The 26,828-nt window shown below is 46.8% G+C and overlaps 1 long non-coding RNA gene across 1 annotated transcript in view; it reads left to right on the forward strand.

The window, feature by feature from the left end:
- The first annotated feature begins 2,664 nt into the window (after positions 1 to 2,664).
- Positions 2,665 to 26,828, forward strand: part of LOC144167206 (uncharacterized) — a 37,898-nt gene continuing 13,734 nt past the window's right edge. The window contains exons 1-2 of the long non-coding RNA XR_013321884.1: positions 2,665 to 2,739; positions 7,257 to 7,313. This is a non-coding gene — a long non-coding RNA (uncharacterized LOC144167206). The remainder of the gene's footprint in view (positions 2,740 to 7,256; positions 7,314 to 26,828) is intronic.

Consider the following 26,828-nt stretch of genomic DNA (forward strand, 5'->3'; position numbering starts at 1 on the left):
GTGCATCTCGCGAAGTAAAATTGTTCCCCGCCAGGAAAAGGCTTCTAAGACCGAGTGGCACTGCAAGCACCTTGTGAAACCATCGTATATTGTCATGTGTAATTAACCGCATTAGTGCAACCGCCGCGGTGGCTCACTGGCTAAGGCGTCGCAGTTCTGAGCACAAGGTCGCGTGTTTTATTCCCGGCCACGGCGGCCGCTTTTCTGATGAAGGCGAAAAGCAAAAACGCCCGTGTGTACGAGATTTCGGCGCACGATAAAGATCCCCAGGTGGTCAAAACTAATCAGGAGCCCTCCCCTACGGCGCACTTCTTCGCCTGCGTTGTGTCGGCGCGTTAAACCCCAAAATCAATCAAATCAAATCAACCGCATTAGTGCGCCCGAGCCGCGGGTGACTTTTAGTCGAGAGAGTTGCTCCCGCTGTGAGGCCATTCGAAGAGTCACCGGGTCACCGGGAATTGTTCGGGATGGCAGGTTTGGACTCCTCATTGGAAGGCGTGTTCTCGTGGTCGTCAGTTGCTTAATCCCAAGACTTAAGCTATCATGGATCCCAGACAGTTCTAGGCGAGACAAGGAGACCAACGACATAAAGGTAGAGCTGGCCGCAGTGATATAGCCATTCTGCGCAGATTTTGCCTGTTCGTCCACGCCCAGTGATTTCTTTTCCTTCGGGCAGCAAACCCTTCCAGCCGAGGCACAGGATAAGCTGCCCGCTGTCGCAGATGAACAACTTCGGGAGACTGAACCAACGTTTGTTTATGTACAACACATCAGTTCCCTCAAGCGCTTCCGTGGAATGGCTCTTCAGTATTACCAACGAAGTGCTGACGAAAAAACGGGTTGGTTACTTTGTCTGACCCCATCAGGGAGATGCATATCTTTTTCTGAAATGAAACAAGAGATTCTACTTTGTTACGCCTATGCATTCCGGCATTTGTTTCCCACTAATTGTTTTCACATTCCTTCATTTGTTCAATATTTTTTCTCTTCCGCCATATCCTGTAACTTTTTTATGTACTTAACTTTTTTCTGCTTGGACAACAAAATAATCTGTTGCTTCGGTACCATGGTATACGTCCGCTGGGGCGGCCGCTTTTCTGATGGAGGCGAAAAGGAAAACGCCCGTGTGTAAGAAATTTCGGGGCACGCTCAAGATCCCAAGGTGGACAAAATTAATCGAAATTCCTCCATTACACGCATCCCGTCGCCTGCGTTGCGTCGTGGCGTTAAACTCTCAAATCATGGAATCCACCACGGTACATGGTTTTTGGTTTGCTGATTGCTATTTATTTAATAGGACTTGATTGCTGGCTAGTTGGTTCATGATGTTCGAGGTAATAAGTTTGCGCAGAAGACGAGGACGAAGAGACGAGGACGAAAAGACGAGTGGACAGGACGAGCATCCTGTCCGCTCGTCTCTTCGTCCTCGTCTTCTGCGCAAGCTTATTACCTCGTACGCTATTTATTTGTGGTTGTTTCTTTTGATTTACAGTGTCGCACTTTTTGTCCGACTATATTGTTTATAGTGTAAAAGGTTTTACGGCATGATTAGGCTCCGTGTTATTTCCAGTGCTTTTCCATTATGCGTATTTATCACCACCACAACTGATTTTTGCGTCGCGTCCCCATACTTGGCTATCTTTGGTTGTTTCATTTCTCTGCTACCTTGATTGTGTTCGGCATACTTTGTGATTGTGCGTAGATGTCGTGTGTGACTACGCAGTTGGCTTTTATTTTGTTGCTTGTTATCCTCTTCCGACCTAAAATTTGATTGCGAAACTCGCGGTGAGAACCTGATCCGCTGTGTTTTGTTACTCGCAAATTTCTGCTGTATGATCCGTAAAGCTTCACTTTTGTAACCCCCTTACATAATTACCTGCAAAGGGGTCTGTAAGTTATTTTAAACAAACTAATATGAAATCAGCATTCATTAAACATAAATGTATTGTTCCTTTCGACCCGGTTTCTTATGAAAGACATTTATTCACGTTTCTGTGAGTGAGAAACTTTGTATTTGCATATCTAAAGCGTCGTAACCCTACTTCGCATTTGTAAGACCGAAGTGGGAAGTTTCATGTGTGTTGCACATCTAATAGACGGGCACCAAATTCGCAGTTGGACACGTCTGAAGTTAGACAAGTCTGGAAAATCGTCTAGGAGCGTTTCTCTGGATTCTTTTATGTCCAGATAAACTGCTGCCGGCCGTGTTCATATTTCTATAATATGCGCTGTTCGACCTGCGGTTTAAATTTCTCACTTTATATCGCTCCAGGAATCCGACACCGTATTCTAATTTTAAAAATGAAATGTAACGTAATTTTAGCGACACTTTTCAATGTTCGAAGTGGAACTGCAACGCGTTCCATTCACAATAAAGGAACTTGTAACTGGAACTCGTTTCCAAATTGATAAAGAATGAGTAACGAGCTTACATCCTGTTTTAGAGGAACATTTAGAGGCAGGTCGTTGCAACAGCGCGCCGCAATTTCTCGACCCCTCGGTTCCTTTGGGCGTGTGATGTATGGCGCTTCTAGCTGCATTTCGCGAAGTGTCTTGTCAGCTCACGAGTAGAAATGCGTCCGTTAGAGATTACGCACTGAAGGTCGGGCATCCTGTCTGGCAGCTTATATTCGTGTGCGTGCAGGTCAGGGTTGTGGTTGTTACAAGCTATCGGTATGGCGTGTCGCAGTGTTCCCGTTACAGCGCTCGTCTTTTTTATCGTCTTCTGCGGAACACCAGGTAGGACTTATAAAATCTTCATTACAATTCCTGTACACACCACCGTATTTTTACGCAATATACTGAAGATCTAATCATTGTGGGTATTTCCGGATTCAAAATAGGCAAAATGAATTTAGTGGAAACAACATCTTTTTGCCAAGAACGTATCAAACTTATACTCCCTTTCTACAAAAACTATCGTAAAACACGAAGCTTTCCCCCATGCCACTTGAAGGAAAGCCACAGTCTAAAATCCAACCTCTCTATATCTAAACTCCCAACTGGCCAATTCAAAAGCCAACGTAAAACTCCACACCACCAAAGAATTTATTTATACTCAATCACCGTTAAGGCATTACCAAACTATATTTTGCGTATTACTGGAGGTCTATCAAGTATGCAAAACCGTCTTACTGTTGTGTTTTGTCGTGCAGGATTGATGCACGCTTTGTGAAATCCATCGCGTGAAGTTGACTTTTCTGCAGTGTGTTTTACTCAGACGCAAACGCCATCAAAGAGGCATAGGAAGCTACGCTCGAAAAAGTTCCTCATGCCGTTGTGTTTGAAACGTTCGAGCGAACTTTTGACACCGTTATTTTGATGAAACATGGCCGATTAATCGAACGAACCGGGAGTGCTGTGGCATGGTGGCGGTTGCAATGTGTCCCTCCGTGCAAGTTTCGGCGTCTGTGTGCGACAGTGGTCACTGTATTTTGGATGAAGGTAACTGCTCAGTACGCAATTCTATGCGGGAAAACGGAACCTTGGCTATGAGGTGAGCCGTATGTAAAAGGCTCGGGTCAACAATTACGGATTACTAATGGCTTTAATGCGTCCCAATATCTCTAAGTATGGGACATAACCTAGAAACGATACACCAAATGCCCGAGCGCCACATTTCTGCACTCTTAAGTACGCTACGGGCCATCCAAAGTGATTTGCAGGCCACCTTTTTAGCTGTGGCGTGGACAATACCCAGTCGTTTTGGCAAGGCCTGGCTCGCCAAACTGCAAGAGAAATGTCAGAGTGCTGTCCTCGGCGGATTTTTTGTGTAGTCTCTTTTTTGAACGTGCATTAACCTCATCATGAGAGTGTGAACGCTGGAAAAGTTCATTGGCAAGAGGGCGACAAGAGAAAGCATTTTTTCCCCTTAATTCACGAAGTGCGCATATTTAGAAGAAAGCATAAGCTTAGAGAGCATACTGGCAGACACAGGGTAGTTACAGAATACATTGAATACCCTTTCACAGTAAAGTGACTCTAAAACAGTTATGTTGCTGCGGAAACTGGTTCTGGCAATATGGATCAAAATGGGCCCATTGCTCCAAAAAAACATTTTGTCACGAATGCGTGCTGATCACGAGGGGCATTGTGACTTCACATTTAGCAATTTTTCGTGGGGTCTTCGGCCATCAGCCAGCTGTAAAAGTGTAGAGAATTGCGGATCTGAAAATGAAAGCTTGGGGGTTTGTTGATCAGGTATCAGTGCATTAGCGCTAATACATCTAAACATATTTCACCATAACTTATCGCCAGAAATCCTTCATGATTAGAGAAAATCTGATTACTCGTACTTTATTTAAACGTTTTTTCCATTATGTGAAGACGCTATATGTATGCATGGTTTCTTTGACCACGTACGGTGACATTGCAATGCGAGAACATTATTTGTCAGTCACGTTTGTATTCCTGATTCATTATACACCGGTTGGATGGTCCACATGGAATAAAGATTTTCGCATCACGCATTTCTGTATATTGCAAACCTTAGAGCTGCATAACAGCAATGTATCGTGAAAAAATGAATTCAGAGGACATGGTCACAGATGCTAGTTTACTACCACAGGGGTCAAAGACTGGCTTGGCGCACCGACACGTGATGTCCGTACAGTCAAAGCGGGGCAGGAAAATCAGAAACATGCAAGTTTGCGGCTAATTGTTGCAAAGAATCGGGCTACTTTTGTTACCAATGCAGGCTTGTACGCCAGCTTGTAATGACCCTTATTTTTATAAACTGATACAAATCTCTAGGTCTCGTTATTTGCTTCTCCTACCACAGAAATGTAGAGTCGTTAGTTATTACTAGCAGATAGAGACGCAATTGTGTCTACTAGCGGGATGACAACACCAGCAGATCACGTTCGAAAGTTTGTGTACGTTTAGCTCAATGTTTTTCACATGGAAGAATGCCTATTTTTAAACACCGTTGAAACTTCATTTGTAGAAAATGTTTGCATCTTTGTGGGCCCCACTCAAGCAAAAAAGTCACAACAAAAACAGATTCCGTCTCCATGAAAAGCAATAAATTAACGCTGGTAACTCAACGCAAACCGATATGGGCTCCCGAACCAAGTATGGGGAAAAGACTTGAATGTGTGCGTCAAAACGTGCGTAAAAACATTTCATTATGAATGAACCATTGAACATGCACTTGCTTTTGAACAAAACTTTACATCCCTTTCTTTTGCGATAATTCCCCCAAAAGCCGTTTGTGGCGTGTCATCTTTGGGGAGCAAGGAAATCCCGAGGTGTTCTTGTCCTATTCAGGATACATATAGCTCCGCAAGACCATTACTGAACCATTCTCTGGTGCCCGAACTCGCAAAGAGCGGCGTATCCAGAATTATCGATTACAACGAGCAAACTACGAGGACACCGGTCTCTTAGAGTGAATTCGGGAGCTGTCCCCTGTCCAGTGGTTCGCCCAAGCATTAGGAAGGCACCGGCCAAGGTAATTCTAGAATCGGTGGCCGAAGAGGGCAACAAAAACAACAAATGCACATGCCTGACCTCAGAAAAAAAAGAAGAAACTCACACTAACGCGTAAGACTTGAAGGCAACGAAGCTGTACGCGACCTTCACGACCATCGCGAAGGTTTAAGTCCGCGATTGCAGCCGATTTGCTTCTTCTTCCCTGCCGCAATTACCTTTACTACATACGTGTTGATCTAAGTGTGAGCTTCATTTAATTTTTGCAAGTGATAATAATTGAACATCATTTTGGATGGGCGTATGCTCTGGTGTGTCTTTCTCGCTCCAAGTAAGGGTTGCCGCAAATATGGTGAAGGCTGGAGTTTTGTTTTTGTTTATTGGGGGTGGGGTTACTCTTGGCTGATCATCCTAAGAGGGTACGCTTGACTTAAAAAATGTGCGAGAGACTGATCAAAGTTTATTCTGCAGCTGAATTCCGATCCGCGAAGTTATCACGCTTGGTAGAGGTGCAGAAAGTTCAATGTGGGCAGCCAAGATATACCACAGGGCTGCCCGTAGGTTTTCGGGGGGAGCGGCCCAGCTAGACCACGAGTAGATAATATCAGGAGGAAAGGGGCTGGGGAAAGAAATTTGGAAGACGAAGACTCGCGTACACAGCGCCAATATGTATGTTCATTGTCCGGATAGCCACCACATACCTGACGTTGCAGACGGCCTGGTGAATTCAGTATGTAGTGCAGGAATAGATCACAAGGGAGGGACAATGTCTGTGCCTGTCTAATATATGTAGCGTGCATTCATGACATAAATTTACATGGGGAGGGAAATACCATTCTTGTTATGCGGAGGTTGTCGAGATATTCGCGGCGCCTTTTGTGATGCATTGTTCTATCCTCTTTAGGGTTATATTCCTCCGACCACGGCTGAGGGCTTCCCCGAAAATTAAGATCGCGGGACAGAGCGTGAGCTCATTCATTACCCTGTATACCTGGGTGGCCAGGAATACATTCCAGGAAAACGTATAGGTGGGAATGAGAGTGCGTGTATGTTGTCAGGCTAGAGTGGACAGGAGATGGATATCATTCGTGGCGAAGCTTCGCAGTGCTCCCTGGCTGTCCGCGGACTGTAATATGGGTGGTCCGCTGCTGGTGAACTATAATGGCTTCTGCGATGGCTTGAGTCTCTGCAGCTGTGAGCGAGGGCACGTTGACGTCATGCCGTATGTGAGCTGTGCAGGGGCCAACCGATGCCGTAGTCGTTGTATGGTCCACAAAAGGGCGTCCGTATAGTAGTTGTCGTGGGTTGGTTCGGGCAGGTGTTGAGCGCGGCATGCTCTATGTTCTTGATCTGGGGCTCTAGTCATGTGTTTTGGTATGGGTTACACAAAGAGTCTTGTTCTACTTTCCAAGGGCGGTGGCAGGGGAGGGATGAGTGAGAGGTGGTCGGTGGAGTACCCGAGGGCGCGAAGAATTCGCGCCCTTGCATTGAAGTTTGTCGGTGGTGCTGAGCTGCATGAAAACTGATGCTTTTTCTTCAAGACTGTGGTGGAGGGCAGCGCATTAATTGATGCCGTGGGGGCGTAGAGAGCCACTCGTATTTGTATATGGATGCATTTCGTGATGGCTGTTTGTATTTTGTACGCTTGTGTCTTGGTAAGGTGCCTAAAAGGGTTGCATACATGACGCCTGAGAAAACGAGGGCTTTAACTACTGTGCGTAATTTGTGTTCTTGGAGGCCGTGGTGGTGTCGCGTCACGTGGCGCAGCATTTGGTGAATTTGGTTAATTTGACCAATGATGAATTTGACTCATTCTCTGCTTTTAGCGCCTTGTTCGAGTGACTGGCTCGGGACCGCCTGGGACACGATCAAGAATTATCTAAGTAAGTTGTTTACTGTCATAGGGATCAGGTTGCGATATCGGTTACTTTTATTGGTTCTGTTGTCCAACAAAACTACATATTCCGATTTCTCGTTTGAGCAGGTGAGTTCGACGTCATGGGCTTATCCGCTGATGATATCGAGCCTTTGTTGTAACGTGTATTACTGCTCGCCAGCGGTGCCCTTTGTAAACCAGAGTGTGATGTTGTCAGCGTATATGGCGTGTTGAAGATTTGGGATAGCATTCAGTTGGCGGGGAGATTCTTCATCACCACATTGCAGAGCGTATTGATAATATGGATCCTTGTGGTGTGCCTCTGTGAAGTGGACAAGGCCGAGATGGTTTCCCATGGGGTCACAAGAGGCAGTTGGTTCGGTCTATGAGACGTATACCCGGTCAAGTTTCCGTGAGGCTGAGAAGTATCGCGTCATGCAACACATTTCCAAAAGCTTTTTTATATATACTCCTAAGATGGTGCGTAATTGAGCTGCACTGGGCTGTGCGCGGACGTCCGCATGAATGCGTTTGGCTTGTACTATGTGCCAACACGCTTTTGAAATCAAACCATCGTGGCTGCAGGTGGCCGTTTGTTTCCAGGTGCCATTTCAGTCTAGCGAGCATCATCTTCTCCATAAGTTCTCCAACACACTACGTTATGAAGATAGGCCAGACGTTGGAGGGTGTGTTGGGTGATTTTCTGTTTCGGGGATGAGGGTAACAAGAGCTTTCTTTCTATTTGGGGTAAGGTTTTCTGATCTCTAAGCCCGATTGATATAGTTGACAAGGTCTTCAGGTTGCTCGTCAGGCAGGTTGCGGATCATTCCGTATGTAATTTTATCCTGTCCCGGGGCCGTGTTGCGAGTGAGTTAATGCAGCGCCGTGTTCAGTACTTCGGGTGAAAATTCCGAGTTGATTCCTTCATCCTCAACTTCTGGGGCTGATTATGTGTAAATGATGTCGACGCGTTTGGCACTAAAAGGGGGCTAGAGTGTGTTAGGGATCTGTTTTGTGATATCATGTGGTGTACCTCCTATCGCTAAGTGAAGTCGTTAGATGTATTTTGTTTTTTGTTGTCCCAGTTGTTTGCGATACATTTGGCAGTCCCTTGCGATATGAATTTTGCCGTTGAGCCCTTCACATACTTGAAGCCAATTCTGTTTGGCTAACTTGTCGGCACGCTCTTGTGCTCCCTGGTTGAGGCGGGTAAGGCGCTCTTTGATCACGCCGTTACGCTTGTCACGCTTGCAGCGTTTGACAATAGCACGGCGCTTTTACCAGAGGGTAAGGAGGTGCTGGTCAATTTAAGGATTGGATGCGGTGTGGGCTATTCTTTTGGTCTGTTTACGTTCAACTGTCAAGATGCCTTCGCTCCATACACACTAGGAAAAAAGGCGGTTCCCGTGACCTTCTTCGGGTGGTATTTACTCACCGCAGAATTGACTCTTCCTCGACGCCCTTTCGCAGAGTCACGCCACTCTTTTTAAAAGGGGGTCATGCGGACCCCATTACAGTAGAGTCAGGGTAGACTATGGGTGACTATCTTCTAAGAGTAACCACTGACTGCCACGACCCTAACCTAATGAAAAAAGAGAGTCACAAGGATTCCTTCCCGATGATCATCGTGACACTGTAGCAAGAGTTGTGAGGACGCCATTTTTAAGAAGAGTCTCGTGATACTTCTGGCGAAAGAGTCGTGGAAGTGTACAGGTGACCCTCCAAGAGATGGTCAGTGCTACTGCCAGTGGAATCATTGCACCCCGCACGGGGCACCTTGAGTATTCATGGTGACGGTGAGCAGCGACACCGCGGACCCCGAGCTCCCATACATAAGCCGTGTACAACCGTGGCGAGGTGTTTAAAGGTGAAGGTTAGAAGCCGTAAACGTTGGCCGTCGGAGCCTTGGTCAAGCTCCGGTCGATGGGCTCCCTGCCTGTCTACGAGGCAGGGAGCTCCGGGACCTCTTTGACTACCAGGATAAGGTGAAAGGAGAAGGTTCCCCCGTCTCTCTGTTTTTGTACTATGCTATATGGTATTTTCAAAACCCCCCTCCAAATGATCGGGCTCTGAAAAGGGCCCGCGCCGATGCAACCCTGAAACGGCAACCGACCATTGACCTTCAAAGCAAGGGCAACTATCCTCACTTTCTCGTGATGCAATCTGTAAATAAAGAAACCACCGTAAGTGAAAAATCAGTCTTCCTCGTAGCAAACTTCATCGAGAGTGTTGCAGGACAGAACTACAAGGCAAAAAAACCTTCTTCTGGAAATGTGCTCGTTGAAGTCAGCCACAAAGAGCAGCGAATAAGCTTCTGCAACAAACCAGAATCCATGATCTTGAAATAACAGTCACTCCCCATAGAACTCTAAACTCTTCCCAAATCGTCATCTCTGAACTCGATCTCATCAATGAAACCGAAACCGACCTCCTAGAAGTACTGCGTGACCAAGGGGTCACAGCAGTGCGGCGCATCACAATAAGGCGAGACAACAAAAAAATCAAAGCAAAGCACATTATTCTGACTTTTGATAGAACCCCACTACCGGAAGCAGTGAGGGCAGGTTTCCTCCGATGTCCCACGAGCCCTTATGTGCCAAATCCACGCCGCTGCTTCAAGTGCCAGCCTTATGGGCGCGGTACGAACTCCTGCCGCGGCAATCTCAGATGTGCGAAGTGTGGGCAAACTGACCATCATGCAGATGACTGTCATGCTAGCAACTTCACTTGTCCCAATTGCCATGGACCTCATGCCGCTTTTTCACGATCATGCGATAAGTTCAAACAGGAAAAACAACTAATCACTTTGAAGGTCAATGAGGACATCAGCTTTCCGGAGGCCCGCAAGAGGTTTTCCCTCTTCAGCTCCAGAAGGTATGCCGACGCTGCTTGCCGGGGGGCGGAGTGGCACCTGGTTTCGGCGGCGACGCAATACAGCGCAGCTCATTTGCTTCCTTCCCCGCCCCCCACGAGGCTGCCAGTGGCAGCCGCCCCAGTCACCATGCCACTTCCCCAGTCAGCAGCGGCTGTGGTGGCTACCACGTCTGTTGGGGATGCCGCCGCGTCCACTGATTCGTCTCCACCGGTCCGAAGCACACGCAAGGGCATGGAGGAGACGGAGACAGTAGCGGTGGCCATCTCCCCTGCCTTACTGCCTGGGCCATCTTGGGTGCTCCCCACGCCTTCGGCGCTGGCAGTGTACGTAAAGAACGCCCGAAAGGGTACCAAGTCAAGGGGGCCCAGTCCGCTGGGAACCCCCTTGCCTTCAGATGACGACATGAATGTCAAGGCCTTCCAGCTTTCATCGCAGCGAAAGGAACGGGCTCCAGCATCCAGGTCATTAGACAGCTAAAAAAAACCCTCCCGTAAAGCTCCCGGACTACTCCGGACCAGAGAACACGTTACTTGACCGACCAATCACCGTCGAGGAACTCCGTGCGGTTGTTCAAAAGCTGCGGACGAAGTCGACACCGGGACCCGATAGCATATCCAACAAGACGCTTAGAAACCTCGACCAGCCTTCCCTCACTGCGCTAGCTAAATTCATGAAGGAGTGCTGGTTGAGGGGCAGCCTTCCAAAAATCTGGAAGACTGCAAAAATAGTCATGATACCTAAACCTGGGAAAAAGCTTCACATTGACAACTTAAGACCAATCTCTTTAACATCTTGTATTGGCAAGCTCCTCGAACACGTCGTTCTTAACCGTATCAGCAACTACATGGATGACAATGATCTATATCCGCACACTATGATAGGGTTCAGAGCGAAGCTTTCTACCCAGGATATTATGCTACAAATCAAACATCAAATAATCGACGGCGACAAAGTTTCTCCTTTCGACACAAGGGCAATCTTAGGTCTTGACCTCACCAAGGTATTTGATAGCGTCAGACACGAAGCGATACTAGACGGGCTAGCCAAGATAGCCCTGGGGAAGCGAGTATACAATTACATCCGAGAGTTCCTTACAAACAGGACTGCTTCCCTTTCCGTCGGCAACCTTGAGTCGGGTGACTTTGCCCTGGGGGGTAGGGGTACACCTCAAGGGTCTGTGCTCTCCCCATTTCTTTTCAATGTCTCACTCTTAGGCCTGCCTGAGAGATTAAGCAACATCAAAGGCCTTCACCACAGTCTGTACGCCGACGACATTACTCTGTGGATTGGCGGCGGCAGCGATGGCTACATTCAAGACACCCTACAAAAGGCAGTAGACATAGTGCAAAATTACGTTCGAGAACGAGGACTGGACTGTTCTCCTCAAAAATTCGAGTTGCTCATCTACCGGCCTACCAGTAGGGGACGGAAGAGAGACCCATCGAATCCCGACATCTGCGTCTACGCCAACAACCAGAAGATCCCAGTTGTCAACACCATTAGAATCCTCGGCCTACGACTGCAATCGAATGGTCACAACAAAGAGACAATCCTTCATCTCGAGAAGAGCACTCAGCTCACCATGCGACTAATCTCCAGAGTGGCAAACAAGAATAGAGGTATGAAGGAAAACACGCTCATACGGCTCGTACAGACCTTCGTAATTAGTAAAATCTCCTACAGCATTCCTTTCCTACAGCTCAAAAAAGACGAGAAAGTAAAAATTAATGGCTTAATTAAGAAAGTTTATAAACAAGCAATGGGATTACCTGTTACCACACCCAACGAACGCTTCGAAGCACTAGGCATCAGTAACTCGATTGAAGAACTAATTGAAGCGCAACAAACAGCCCAATTAGAACGGCTATCTCAAAGCAAAACGGGAAGACACATTCTGAAGTCACTAGGAATCCGAAGTGGAAGTTCCCTCCCGAATGAAGTTGACCTCCCACACGAATGGCGAAAATACATTCGCATCCCGCCACTACCAAGGAATATGCATCCAGAGCTTAATGTGGAAAGAAGACTAGCTAGAGTACGAGCCCTTGACAAACGTTTCCGAACCCATTGTGAGCCACAGGAGATTGTCTACGTTGACGCAGCCGACTACTACAACGGCGGCTCTTGTCTCAACGCCATTGCAATTGCAGTCGTCAGCAATGACGGCGTCAGGGTGACGTCAGCATCCACGCCGCCCAAACATCCCACTCAGGGAGAGGAAATGGCCACAGCCCTTGCTATAAATTCTACGCGCGCAACCACAATCATAAGCGATTCGAAGTCCGCCATCCTTAACTTCTCGAAAGGCAGGATCTCCCCTGCAGCAGCCTCGTTGTTAGAGAAGACCCCTAACCAAAGAAAAATTCTTTTGATATGGACTCCGGCCCACTGCGGCCTACAGGGGAATGAACTGGCCCACGCAACCGCTCGAACTCTGGTCAACCGAGCTGTGTTGCCTACGACGCCACCACAACCACCATCATCCCCGCACAAGACGTCGCAGGAAAGCCAAGAACAAGCACACGTTACGAGATCTCACAAAGACAGACTAGTCACATACAGGGATATAATAAATCACTACAGGTTATCAAGATGCAAATATCCACCGGCCCACCACACTCTTTCCAGGAAAGAGGCAGTCACGTGGCGACGGTTGCAGACGATCACTTTTCCGAGCCCTGTTTCCCTCAACCGCTGCTACCCAGACCTTTATTCAAACCTCTTCACTTTATGCAACAGCAGAGCCGACCTACACCAAATGATATGGTCCTGCCATAAGCTCCAAAAAAATACGAATGGCTATAATAGCAAATCCGATGTAGATACACTTAGAAGCTACAAAATTAAGACTGCAGAACAATGGGAGACTGTTCTGCTCAGCTCCACACCGGAGGCACAACTGACAGCAGTCCGGATGGCCGAAGCCGCCGCGAGGATCCAAGGAATCCTGGCTGACGGATGAGGGAGGGAGACCGTCCAAGTCGTCTACCCTTCAGAACCCATCTCGGGCATCAAATAAAGTCATCTCTCTCTCTCTCTCTCTCTCCCAAGAGTCCAAGCCCCGAAAGTCGACACATAAACACCAACATATTCCAGTTGCTCTAAACTTAAATAATGGGAAGAGAAAACATCATCCAGCGGAACTGTAGAGGCCTCATTAAAAATCTTGATGATATCTATGAAATATTTTATTCCAAACAGCCAAGTGGGACGTGCCTCCATGAAACGCATTTAAACTCGAAACACACAAATTTCTTAAACAATTACATATTATTTAGGAAGGACAGAGGTGGTGGTGGTACATCCTCAGGTGGTGTGGCCACCTGAGACTAACAGGAATGATACTGAATCACAACACGTTTTGTGTTAACCAGCTTTGCAAACCTACGGTTGCAAGGTTGAAGTGGTGTGAATATAAATTTCAATAATTTTTTAAAAGCTTCTTTCGTGATTGCTGTCTTTCTGAGGCAGACTTCTTACATAACAAGTCCATGAAGTCAATCCAGAAATCTTCACAGGCCACGCACAAATGCTGCAAGGTGTCCTCGGGTCCTCCAGTCTCGGACCAGGCCTTGTCTCGAACCTGCCAGAAATATCAATGAAAAGAAACAGAACGATAAGACAAAAGAAAGTGAAATTGTAGCCGGCACAGTAAAACCTTCAACATCAGGCTAGCTGCCCAGTGCTGACAAAAAAGAGGGCGAGAAGCGCACCTCTTGCCACCACATTTTCTTGCTTCGCCGTTCTTTTTTTATGAAATGTTTTGTATGGGGGAACATATGTAAAATGTATCAAGTTACATATGCACGCCCCACAAACGCAAAGGCTCCAAAAATTATTGCATTCCTAAAGGGGATCTTACAGCTACAGGCAGGGAGACTAAACCTTTAGGAGTACAAAAGGCTGCTACTCCCCACTTTTGATGGTATGAGAATATATATGTATGTTTAAAAGCAGCTTTTGTAACAAAGCAGTAAGTGCGCTGAGATACCTGCTGCACAAAGAGCATGCTCCGCACTCCAATACACAGAAGGGAGAAGAAGACTAACTCAACCTGTCAAGTAAAAATAAAAAGCATTAGGCAAGTTGGTAAATGGTTTTGAAAAAGTCAACTCCAAAGCACATGACAAAGAAGATAAGACAAGCACTTGCTTGCAACTAAGTTTATTGAATGCATCGTCTCAAATAACACAATTTATTAGTAGGCCGCACAATGGTAACAAAGCAATCATAGGGAAGTTTCCAAATATTCAAGTTAATTGACATACAGGTTCACTGTGCTCTTTTTCCTGATATAATAAACATCCAACAGCTCCCAAATCAGTGCTTTAGCTTCTTTCCAGAAGTCAAAATTTGCCCAAGAAAGACTTGTACTTGCATAATTCGCAATGAGTGGGTACATACCAAAAGCCTCATTGGCAAGAGACAAATAGGATATCGAATTCTCGAGATGAGAACGACACAGCATAGATCACCACCCCCCCCCCATTCTCTGGGCAAAAACCACTGGGTGGGCTGCTTCTTGCGCTTTTCTTTTGCTCTTAGGCTTGATAGCAATTTGCCTGACCCTTGAATCTACACTTCACGGATTAACTTTCACACTTTTTTACAGAGACAGACAACCGATTTTTGTCGAGTATATATTCTCTATCCCAAAATGAAAGGGCATCACCTAAACCACGTTGACGAGAAACGGTTTTTCTGATAACACCCTAGAACTTTTGAAATCGAAATTTTAATATCTACGAGCCGTATGTGTCCCTCTCAAAAATAATGCTCGCAACCAGGACATACAGTCGCTCGGCAACATACTTTTGTCTGCATGCGAAATGAAAAAAAAGCTATTTAAATGCTTGTCCCCAGCTACAAAAATTTTGAATAGCAGGTTTTCCTGTTCCTTTATGTGTTTTTTTAATGCAACGGTCAATTTTGCACGAAAGCGCCATCTGTTGGGATAGACAATTGGTAGAATCTGGCTTCACGTTGTGGAGGTGGGAAGTTTGGTTCTCCCCGGGTGCGATGTTTTTTTTAAACTGCCGTTGGCGTGTTCAGAAACTGAAATCGAATCTTTTGGCAGAACAAACGCCCTGACACAGGCAGAATCGTCAAAGCTCCTTCACTGGCTCTGTTTACTGAACACTGCCGTTGATTCTGGGCATGGAAGCTCAGTTCGCCACACTGAGAGCAACCCAGCGACGGCGGGCGGCGTGTCCTAAAAAGTTCAAAATAATGCTAAAAAATCGACGTACAATTTAACCTTGCACAAGCGCTTGTGATGAAAGGTTTTCAATACGTAAATAAACGTTTCAGCACTTACAGTAGTTGCTAGGTTTACAGGTCACTAGACAGGGACACATATTGTAGCGTCAAGTTTCGACACTACGAACCGCCACCCTTCCGATTTCGGGGAGTTTGCTGCAAATTAAAATTATTTTTGCCAATTTGTTCAGACATTGCTTGTGGCTACCGGGCTATATGAAACGCTGGCATATGAGCTAGAGAACATATGCGCGACAAAAATTGGTTGTCTGTCCCTTGAGAGTTATTCAATAAGACTGACTATATTAAACGCAGAGCATTTCTTTACCTCACGATGTCACCCGGCGTTGTCGGCGTGCCTCGGCGTCCGCAACAGCCGTTCCAGGTGCGCCCTCTCCCCCACTTCTCCTCTCCCGTATCACGCTACCCTCCTCGCTCTCAACAACAGAGCCGCACCCCTCCCCCTGCAATATATAAAAAAATATTACTTACCGGTGCCTGGTTTCGATCCCACGACCCTGCGGGCGGAACGCAAGGTACATGGTGCATACCCACTGCGCCACAAAGCCGACACAGAATGGAAGGCTACGAACGCGCCTTATATCCTTGACTCATTCAAACTACGTCAAGAAGCTGCTGATACAACGCATTCACTACCTGTGGGCGGAACGCGAGGTACGTGGTGCTCTTCCCACTGCGCCACAAAACCGACACCGAATGAAAGGCTACCAACGAGCCTTATATCCTTGACTCATTCAAACTACGTCAAGAAGCTGCTGATACAACGCATTCACTACCACCAACTCCCTAAACACTAAACGTTAACGCAATACACCCACCCCCTATGCGACGCATTTACTCGAGTCACCCTCGCGGGGAGATGGACCTTTTTTTTTTATTCTGCATGCAATGTCTGCACCCCGTTTAGTTGTTCCTTCAACAGTTGTAAGCTTAAGTGAAAGCATGAAGCACTAAATAATGCTTACAGTTATAGTTGTTGAGCTCACACTTAATACTGATGGAAAAGAAACGTGACTTGTAAGTCCAAAGGGCACCACTGCCGTGTTATGTGCCTCGGTTTCTTCATTTTTTTAGTGGCCACAAGAAAAAAAATTTAAACAACTTGTCTAGTTGAAATAATGTCAACGCATTTATTTTCCGTACCCTTATTTTTTAACTTCTCATATTAATAAATTTTGCACAAAACTTGTTCCAAAGTTTCTGATGCACTGGATGGGCTTTTCTGCATGAGTTGTGAGCGATTGAGTAAAGCTGACACTACAGCCTTGATGGAACATGCCATAATAATAAGTTTCCTTATCCCAATTTATTGACATTGGATGTCCAACGTTTAAATGCAGAGCATTTCTTTAACTCACGATGTCACCCGGCGTTGTCGGCGTGCCTCGGCGTCCGCAACAGCCATTCCAGGTGCGCCCTCTCCCCCACTCCTCCTCTCCCGCATCACGCTACCCTCCTCGCTCTCAAGAACAGGTCCGTACCCCTCCCCCTACACTATATAAAAAATAATATTTACCGGCGCCTGGTTTCGATCCCACGACCCTGCGGGCGAAACGCAAGGTACATGGTGCTCTACCCACTGCGCCACAAAGCTGACACAGAATGGAAGGCTACGAACGCGCCTTATATCCTTGACTCATTCAAACTACGTCAAGAAGCTGCGGATACAACGCATTCACTACCTGTGGGCGGAACGCGAGGTACATGGTGCTCTTCCCACTGCGCCACAAAACCGACACAGAATGAAAGGCTACTTTCATATTGACAGGCGGATTCATCGAGCCACGACACTGGATAAAAGATTTCCCCCTTCCCGAGCGACCCTCTATGTTGATGCCGCAGAATATCGGCATAAAGATGCATTCGCCATTGCTGTAATTCACTCCACGTCATCTCCTCCTCTTGCAACCCTCACCATTCACACCCGTCACCCGCATGTCGCGGAACAGGCGGCAATCGCACTAGCAATAACCCAAAGGCCCACCCCTGAAATTGTATTTTCGGATTCGAAAACGGCCGTCCAAAACTTTGCAAAAGGGCTCATTTCTGCCCCGGCACACAAAATTCTCGGTCTAAATTCGCCATCCGACGCGGTCGAACTCCAATGGTTCCCGGCTCACACGGGCATTGGAGGGATAGAGACGGCCCACACGGCAGCCCGAGCACTTGTCTCCCGGGCGTACGATGTGCACTCTTCCCTCCACAGAGCCAGATCGACCAGGGACAGTCTCCTCACATTCCGAGAGGTCACACAGCATTACCGCCTCTCCCGCCGCAAGCTTCTACCCGCTCACTCATCCCTCACTCTGGAGGAGGAACGCCTCTGGCGTCAACTCCAAACGGAATCTCTACCGTGCAGAGCCGTCCTCCATCATGTCCACCCCTCCCTCTACCCATCCTCGCTCTGCCCCCGCTGCGGTGAAAAAGCCACGGTCCAACACCAAATGTCGGCTTGTGATGAGGACCCATTCCCTCCAAATAATTCTCCTGACCAGTGGATGGAGGCGTTGGGCCGCTCGGACCCCCAGCTCCAGAAGGAGCTCGTGACTCGAGCGGCTGAAGTCGTAGCGACCCTCCGGGTCGTGCCCACCACGCCCTCACCCTTTATGTGAATAAAGTTATTTCTCTCTCTCTACGAACGCGCCTTATATCCCTGATTCATTCAAACTACGCCAAGAAGCTGCTGATACAACTCATTCACTACCACCAACTCCCCAAACACTAAACGTTAACGCAATACACCCACCCCCTATGCGACGCATTTACTCGAGTCCCCCTCGCGGGGGTTTGGGCCCTTTTTTGTTCTCAAACTTCTCATGCTCTACTGCGGCTTCTCTGCACAAATTGATAGTGATGCAGTAAAGCTGCCACAAGAGTTGATCTTGTGTTGACCAAATTGACCAGTTTTTAGGGCTTAAGAAAACATTTTTTTGCACCCGGAACCTCCCTCTCGGGTGGTTACGCTCAGCAAAGATGACAAATAAAGTTTCATCTCTCTCTCTCTCTTTGCTAAATGTATTGGTTAGGCACATCGTGCAGTAGCAAAAAATGCGGATTATTCAACGCCCTTTGTAGCACCAGCTGTGCAATATTTGCGTAAGTAATGATTGCAAAAAAATCGAAAAAAAACTTTTTGTCAACGTAAAGAAAATTGAAAAAAAAAATTCTGTATAACAAACCACCAACAGTGGAAAAAATTTAGAATACACATTTTGAAAACATTTTAAAAGCCTGTCCAAGAAAAATTCAGTACTGCAAATTGATTTGTCCCCGTGGGGCTTGCAGGCAAGGTTCCCGTGTCTCGTGGTGAAGCCTAAAATTTATTTCAAAATATGCAATTTTGGATGGTTCTCTGAAATGGTTTCATATTATTAGGGGACCACCTTAGTCCCCACGTGATGTAAAAACATCTTATTAACGACTACAGCAAGCACCAGATTCACAGCAAGCAAGAGATGCAGGGAAATCTGCTTGGAATTGAAAACCAAACTCAGTGGTGCATTTTTGTTGATATTCTGATCATCAGTTATCTACCAGAACTTTCACTTGCGGTTTATTGTCATCTTCTGACTCGCTATGGTAGCCGGGCTTGCAGGAATAAGTTGAGATGCACTAGAATTGTGTCCAGCAAGCTTTCGCACGACGAAAAGAGTGGTGCCTCACATTTTCAAAAAGACGCTTTGTCAAACCTTTTGGAGACTTCCAGAATAGAGAGTTCTAGTAAGAAGCAACACTGAACCTCTAAAAATAGCCCCGTTCTAACAAAACTGGCCAGTGAACAGCTGGCAGCGTTCAAGGCTGATTGGAAATATTTCATTGTCTGAACTGATATCCCATGACTTGGTGTTATTTTTGACTTTCACCTGGAGCTGTTATCGCAAAAGTAGGGCATGGGTGAAGCGATATCACGAAAGGCGTTCTTTTTTCGAGGAATAGTACAGGGCGACGGGGGGGGCTATGGAAAATCAACTTGAAGTTGGGTAACTCCGTAGTAGCACTGAATATGAAGTCTGCAACACACAAACAGAATGGAAACTGCTGGAACGTGGCTGAAAATGCGAGATCCACTTATTACACAAGCAGGGAACCTTCAGAAATAAGCTTTCACAAAATCAAACTACCCGCTGTCTGAACTAAAGCTCAGTAGTGGATAGCTGGTGTCATTCCTAGGTAATTATCATCTGTTTTTGTAATGTTTGGCAAACATTATACCCCAACCTTTTTAAAATATTGGCGAATGGGTATACACAACTTCTTTCTTATCTATATTTTCATTGTTTGGACAAAAGCTGATTTTGTTAATTTGCTAATCTGCTCTTCTTGGAAAGGGCATCGAATAATCTGCATTTTGAGCTGCTGCCGTATGTGCCTTATCAATATGTTTAGCACAAAAATATTTTTTTGGATCCCAAAAATTGGTCGACTTTTTGCGGTAAAAAGAAAGTTACCGTCTGCCTGTCTGCGTGCCATATTCCGAACTCTATCTTTGGAAGATATCCGCATCAACGCCAGAAGTAGTGTACTCAGCGAGCATCACAATTCATACGGCAGCTTCTGGATTATCGAACCGTCTCGAGCGTTTTGATATTGGGGTCAGGTTTTAGTAGTGGAAAGCATAGTTTCGTTCACAAAAAAACAATCACGTTTTATCTCAACTGTAATCAGCTGCCGTGAGACAAATTTAACTAAGCTATTTTTAGATGCGTCGCATCTCCTTCACTCGCATTGTCCCTCCATACATTCATACGGCGTCCGTCCGCAGCAGCAGCTGCGCCGCCCGCGCAACCGTATCGCCACCGTATCGGCGCAACCGTTTTAAGCACCGATTTATGTGATACCAGGAATGCTAGCACCACCGAAGACAAGGCTGCGAAGCGGCGTGAACGTGATGCCGAACGCAAACGATTGAAGCGAGCGGCCGATTCCGAACTTCGTAAACGTGATACCGAACGCAAACGGTTGAAGCGAGCGGCCGTTACGAGCTGTGTGAAATATAGAGGAATACATCGTACCCGTGTCGCACACGTTTACATGCAATTACATAATCAACCCAAACGGAAACACCAAGGAAACCCCCAAGATGCGACGCATCTCCACAGGGTTCCCCTTGCGGGAAGGTGGGCGTAGTTTTTTCTTAGAAAATTGTTATTAAAGACGTCTTTTTTTTATTTTATTCATGACTAAGCTGGCTGAAGCTGTTTAAATCGCGACTGTGTGAGAGCTTTTTATGAGTTGAATAAGGGAGCTCTAACCTAATTGCTTGTAGTATTAGCATCACAGGGCTGATCTGTAAGGTCATTTCGTGAAAAACAAGCGTTTTCACTGCTAGAATAGCTAAAAAATACAATGAATACCCACACACCAAGATATTCATTGATGCCAGGGTTCGTATGGGAAATTCAGGAGTTATGTCAGGCATTACGAGTGAAAAAACAGCGTTAAAAAAACAGGAAAAGAAAGGACACAGGAGCACGGCGCTGTGGTCCTGTGTCCTTTCTTGTCCTGTCTTTTTAGCGCTGTTTTTTTACTCGTAATCACGAACCAACCAGCCCAAATGCGTACCTTATTGCATATCAGGCATAAAAGCGATCGAAGCGACCTCTAACGCCCAAGTGTTAGAGATTTGTCCCCCGTTAAAAATCCGGATGGGATCAAAATTAATCCTGAGTGAGTCACTACAGTGAGTCACTACACTATCGCCTGTGCAGCGTCGGCGCATTAAAACTCACAATCAATCAGACAATTTTAATTCCTTATTACCTCTATTACTTTGCTGACTCTTCACTAGGTTGCCTACCAGTTGCACAGGAATATGCAGCTTACAGCTTCCGTGTACCGAAGTCAGCCAAGCGTCGACGGCGCTTGTGCGGACCTATGTTGGTTTCACGAACTTTACTAAAATTGATGCAGTGTACAAACAGACAAACTAAAGCCACATCCTGGGGAGCACAAGTCCATTCGTTGCTTAGAATATCGGAGGCCGCCAGCCGACTTACTCTTGAGGATGGTCGGCGAGCAGCGCAATGGGCGCAGGCAAACGAAGGCAGCAAGAGTAAGCGCCATACGGAAGGCCATGGGTACGATTCAAGCGAGGTGCAGAGTTCTGGACAGGACATAAGAATTGATTTTCCTACTACAATAATTCGCCTAAACACACCCAGAGGGTTTGAAACCTGACATATTTATTACACACTTCAATTGGCGCAAGTAATCCAACAGTGTGCGAATCACTTCAGCGTTCATTGATGGCTTTCGCTTTCAAAACTTGGAACAAGGGCGTCGCAGTCCTATAATATGATTTAGTCGCCGTTCGGCTTTATCTCCACACAAAATATAACAGGCGGTTTGAAACACAATTTACAGAACAGCGCGCCAAAATTCTGTTTTTCCCGGAATTGGGCGTTCATTTGATTGTAAGGTTTAACGCGCCGACGCAACGCAGGTTACGAGGCGCGCTGTAATGGAGGGCTCCGGAATAATTTTGACCACCTGGGGATCTCTAACGTTCGCCGAAATCTCGTACACACGGGCGTTTTTGCTTTTCGCCTCTATCAGAAGAGCGGACACCGCGGCCGGGAATTGAACCCGCGACCTTGTGCTCACCAGCGCAACACGTGAGCTACTGAGCCACCGCGGCGGGTAAATTGGGCGTTCCTACGCCTGTCTTTGACCGGCGGTAACAAGGTCATTTTAGAACTAATTTAAATTACGGTTTTATCTTCCTAAGGGTACAAGCTTAAATGTCTTTACAGCTATCAGTTAGGCTGTTTTGCAGGGAAGCTCCCATGTGATTATCGGATGTGTGTGCGTCTGGCGTAAAGAACATTTTAGTTGGCGATGGAGCAACTACGTGGAGCAACCTACATCACGTATGTGCAGCAGGTGTCGTTGCGTATACAGGACGAAGTCAGTGTCCGTACCGACGCGCGCTGCGAAGACATTACATCTAACGTTTTTCTAATGCAGAGCAGCCACTTTTTATGACACAGCCTCACCGGTTGGTTGCTCTCGAAGGCATCGGCCTTGAACCGAGCAAATGCTATCACGAGACCACCACTGGTAGCATGTTTAGGGCGGACACCTTAGATTTGTACCCATTATAACCGTGTGAGGCAGATACAGGCGGGCGCGAAAATAGGTGGAACTGAGAATTAGAGCGCCATCCGAAAAAGAAAGCAGCAGCGCTGGAGGAGGTTTCTGAGAAAGAGCACCCGACCATAGCGAGTTCTAGACCGGCCTATAAAGGCCGCGTCGTTGAGTCACAGCTTTTTTGCCCATCTCAAGAGTCAGGGCACTCGGCGGTGTTTTCATTATTAGGAAATACCGAGAAACTACGCCAACGCGGAAGAGGCTAGATAAGCTTCATACGCCACTCGACATCACCGCTGTCCGACATAAAGTGGCCATGAATGAAGCCGCGGGAGCCAAGCGATGGCACCAAGATCAACAGAAAGTTCAACTGACGCTTTACCAGCATTTACACAGAATCGCGTTAATAGTATAGCAAGCTTCACGCATCCCCAATTTTTTGTCTTCCCCAACTCACTCTGCCCCTCATGCAAACACCGGTGAAATGAAAACCTGTAATGCTCTTGCACCGAAATAGCTGCACCATCATCTTTATACGATTGTAACCGCAACCTGTGACACTCGACGGACTATACTGCGAATTACCACGGCTTCTGACGAACAGAACACAAACGAAGCTGAAATTGTTTGGCAGGCTAGTCGGGCCTTTATACGTAGACATCTTATACCTTTTCCATGTACGAGTTAACATATCTTTTTCGTTGCTCCTAATGCTACAAATGACCCTGGCACATTTGCATATAATTAATTTGGAAATCCATATTACGAATTTAATGATGTGAATAAGTAAGAGGGATATGTATGCTTTATTCATGCGGATATTTATACCAGCTTTACTTCCTTGCTTGCCGTATACCTCACTAACTTTGGTAAAGCGCAAAAATAGGCTGCATGCTCAAAGACAGGAATAACAAGGGAAGCATCGATTCTAACTTGCATTTTGAAAAAATAATAACTGCTTCCGACATATTTAGAACGAAAGTATTTCAGGGATGGCTCAAATGCCTGTGTCGAGCAGTGATGTCGGAATATAAGTTGGCAATATAACTCAAGGAGCTGTGGTTGCCCGCAGCGTTCCATAACAACGGTTTTTCCATTTTGCCTAATGCTTTCGTTTGTTGCGCTTATAGGCAAGATATTGTAAAATTGACTTAACCGTCTTACGTTTTTATTACTACATGTAAAACGTCTGCTCCCGTGTGTTTTTTGAGCATGTCAAAGGACCCAAAAAGCGCCCTCTTTAACAAACAATAGCACCATTTTGCTTGAGCGGTTCCTTTGTGATAGTGCGGAGTCATTTACATGTACAAGCGTTCGTGCTCGAGAGAGCTCTCTGCCCATGGCCCTGTGATTACTGTGTGCCTGGATGACTGCACCGAGGTTTCCCGTCAGCGTATTCCCAAACCATATCCCGTAGGGGCCCAGGCCGACCACACCCTTAATGGGGTGTGGTCGGCCTGGGCCCTTAGGGGTAATGATTTGGGAATACGCTTCCCGTCACAGAGAACCAGGCTTTTCCGGGGGCTTCATGGTGGCCAGGTTTCAAAGTGACATTGGGGGAAGTGACCAGATCCGGATCCGCCGCCCAGATCTGTTGAGCAAACCGGGGAAAGAGGGCGTGGTACACCCAGCAAGAACGTTACCTTGCTGAGTACCGGCTAGAGGGACAGGGCCGACCTCCTTTGCTCGGGATCCTCCGGCAGCGAGAAGACTCCTGTCCGAGTGGGCGAGGAGTTGGCGAAACGACGACATAAAGCGCATCGCACGGCTCATTTTATTGTCAGACTGAGCAGATCCCCTGAGGAGTTGTTGAGCTGAGGTGTCTAGCCTGCTATACGGCCCCTGTGTCACATGTTATTTCTTTACAGGTCGCATTGGCATAGACCGGTTCGTGACGGGAGAAAATTAGTTGTAGGCAAGGTAGATGAATGGGAATTTTCCTCATTGATGTGACAAAAAACTTGCCAACGTCTTGTTTATGCGGGAATCGGAGAAAGGGATAAGACGGCTAAGACCTAAACGACAGAAGCGAGACAGGCAGAGAGCACGATAAAACGAATGTGGTGGAAGAGCGGCTGTGAAGAAGACCCTGCTCCTCCCTGTTCCTTTTTAGGGCCACTTTGTGCATACTTGAGTCCTCCACGACGCCGGAAAGATACAGTGCGCCGCTCGCACAATACAGGCGGCCCACAATGGATTGGGAGAATCGCCTGGTTCCAGGTTAACATGTGTGCCTTTTTACCTCCATTCGGCTGTATCGGCTGTACACAACGAGTGCTTCAAGGATCAATTCCAGTCAGAATGGACAATTGCGGAGGAGTGGCTCGAATCCGAATATATCTGGAAGAATAACGTTTGTAGAGAGAATATTGAAGCAGGGGCGTATCACAACTAAAACATGCTGAAACAGTGGGGACGAAGAAAAACACATGGTTCTCTTTTTGTTGTTCAGAGCGGCTTTTGCGCAATTCAGTGTTGCCTAGAGCTCCCTATTAGGACTCTAAAAGACGTAAACGAAAGCAACGATCAAAAAAGCATGCTCTCTGCAACAAATAATTCTCGCTGCGATCGCACGCAGCGACAAATCCAATAGCTTGACGGTGTGAAGAGTAGCCACCAGGAATTTATTACGTTGGGTTGCAGAAAAGTGTAGTAAACGTTGAAACAGCGAAGCTGTCTTACTCTCACTGATGGCGCCTGTAGCGCAAAAACGCCGGTGAAGTGAAAGAAAAACATAAAGGAACTACACACCAACGTTTAAGACGTGAAAACAGCGAAGTGACCTTCTCGACCATCACGAAAGTTTAAAGGGACCCTCAAGTGAATTTGTCAAGCTCCCGGTTTTGCTTGCACTGCGTAGACTGGCTCAAATTAACAAACTTTTCATCGTTTATCCGGTTGATAAGTCGTTAATTATTTTATAAAGGGGAAAGAAGAAAAACTACCATGCGCGATCTGTGGCGGCCGCACCAACTAAAGGCTTTGACGTCGCTAGGAGCGGGCACCGTGATTGGACGATGTCCTTGGTTAGCATTCAAACAAGTTTCGGTTTTGGTTCTGTAAAACAACATGCGTGACATCCGACGGCCTCGTTGGATGGGCATTCGTGATATCTCAGTAATCGTCGTAGCTCGCTTCTGTCATATTTTCGGATGTCAAATGCCTAAGATAAACCTCCCAGGACGGCTTTGAATCGTAGAAATCACTAGCCGAGGCCTACGCAGTGGATGAACGCCCTCCGCGTCACCGCAGATGCTCAGATGCCATACGCTTTGCCTGCTTTGCCCGCATTTTCGGAGCTTGCCTCACTCATGCCTGTATCGCAAAAAGCGTGTTCGCACCAGGCCAAGGGTGCGCTGATTCAGGCCTGTGCCTACTGCCCGCAAGCAGTCGGTGCTTGTGGCAACAGCACGCGAACGCGAACTCACTAGCGCGTTATTGTCAGTCTGCGCGCGTAATGCGAACTCGATCGTGGAGCAGTGAACGTTGCATCCCAAAAACGGTGAACTCACTTGAGAAAGCATCGGCCGCTAACGAAAAATGAACTTGCAGAAAAAAAAGCCTGTACCCCCGAGGATTCGAACTTGCGACTTGCAAAACAATTACCCTAGAGCCTCAAACCACACGGCCACGAGCCGGCTGTGTTGAGGCTGGGTAAATAAGGTATATAAGGTAGAGCGAGTTTTCACTTTTATTTAGTTTCAGCATTTCAAGTACTTTGTGTGACTATTTGTTGTATAACGCTCGTGCAGTAAGCGTCCCCCAAACGTTCACAATATCTCACGTCTAGCAATTGCATTCTTTTGACTGAAAAGCGTTCGCAGATGAGCGGCCGTGAGCTGACCGCTGTGCTTGTTCACCCAGCGCAAAAACGTGCTTCCTGGTCCCTAGTTTTGTGCTTTACGGTAAAGTTTCAGTTGGTTTTATTTCCTTAGTACCTACATTGACTTCGCTGACTCTTCTCTCACCTTCAAGTGGCCTTAGATTTTCCTACTAGCGTAAAGTCAGCGAATCGTCTCATGTGCACTTGTCATTTGCCCTTGTGAAGCGCTTATGTGGAGCGACCCGGACTCGGAGCTTGATATTGTGTACTAAAATTAAAGAAAGACACATTCTTCCATTCAGAAACGTGTTGTGGCTTAGTTTCAACTGAGCGAGCGAATTGCGATGACCCGTCGGCGGCCGGCGGACTGAACGCTGGGCCGACTGACTCGGTCGGAAGGTCGGGAAGCCGTGCAGTAGCGCAGCCATTTTCCAGATCATCTCCTGCTGACCTCA

Source organism: Haemaphysalis longicornis, unplaced genomic scaffold, assembly GCF_048455015.1.
Source record: "Haemaphysalis longicornis isolate Haplotype H1 unplaced genomic scaffold, Haemaphysalis longicornis Haplotype H1 scaffold_2, whole genome shotgun sequence".
NCBI lineage: Eukaryota > Metazoa > Arthropoda > Arachnida > Ixodida > Ixodidae > Haemaphysalis > Haemaphysalis longicornis.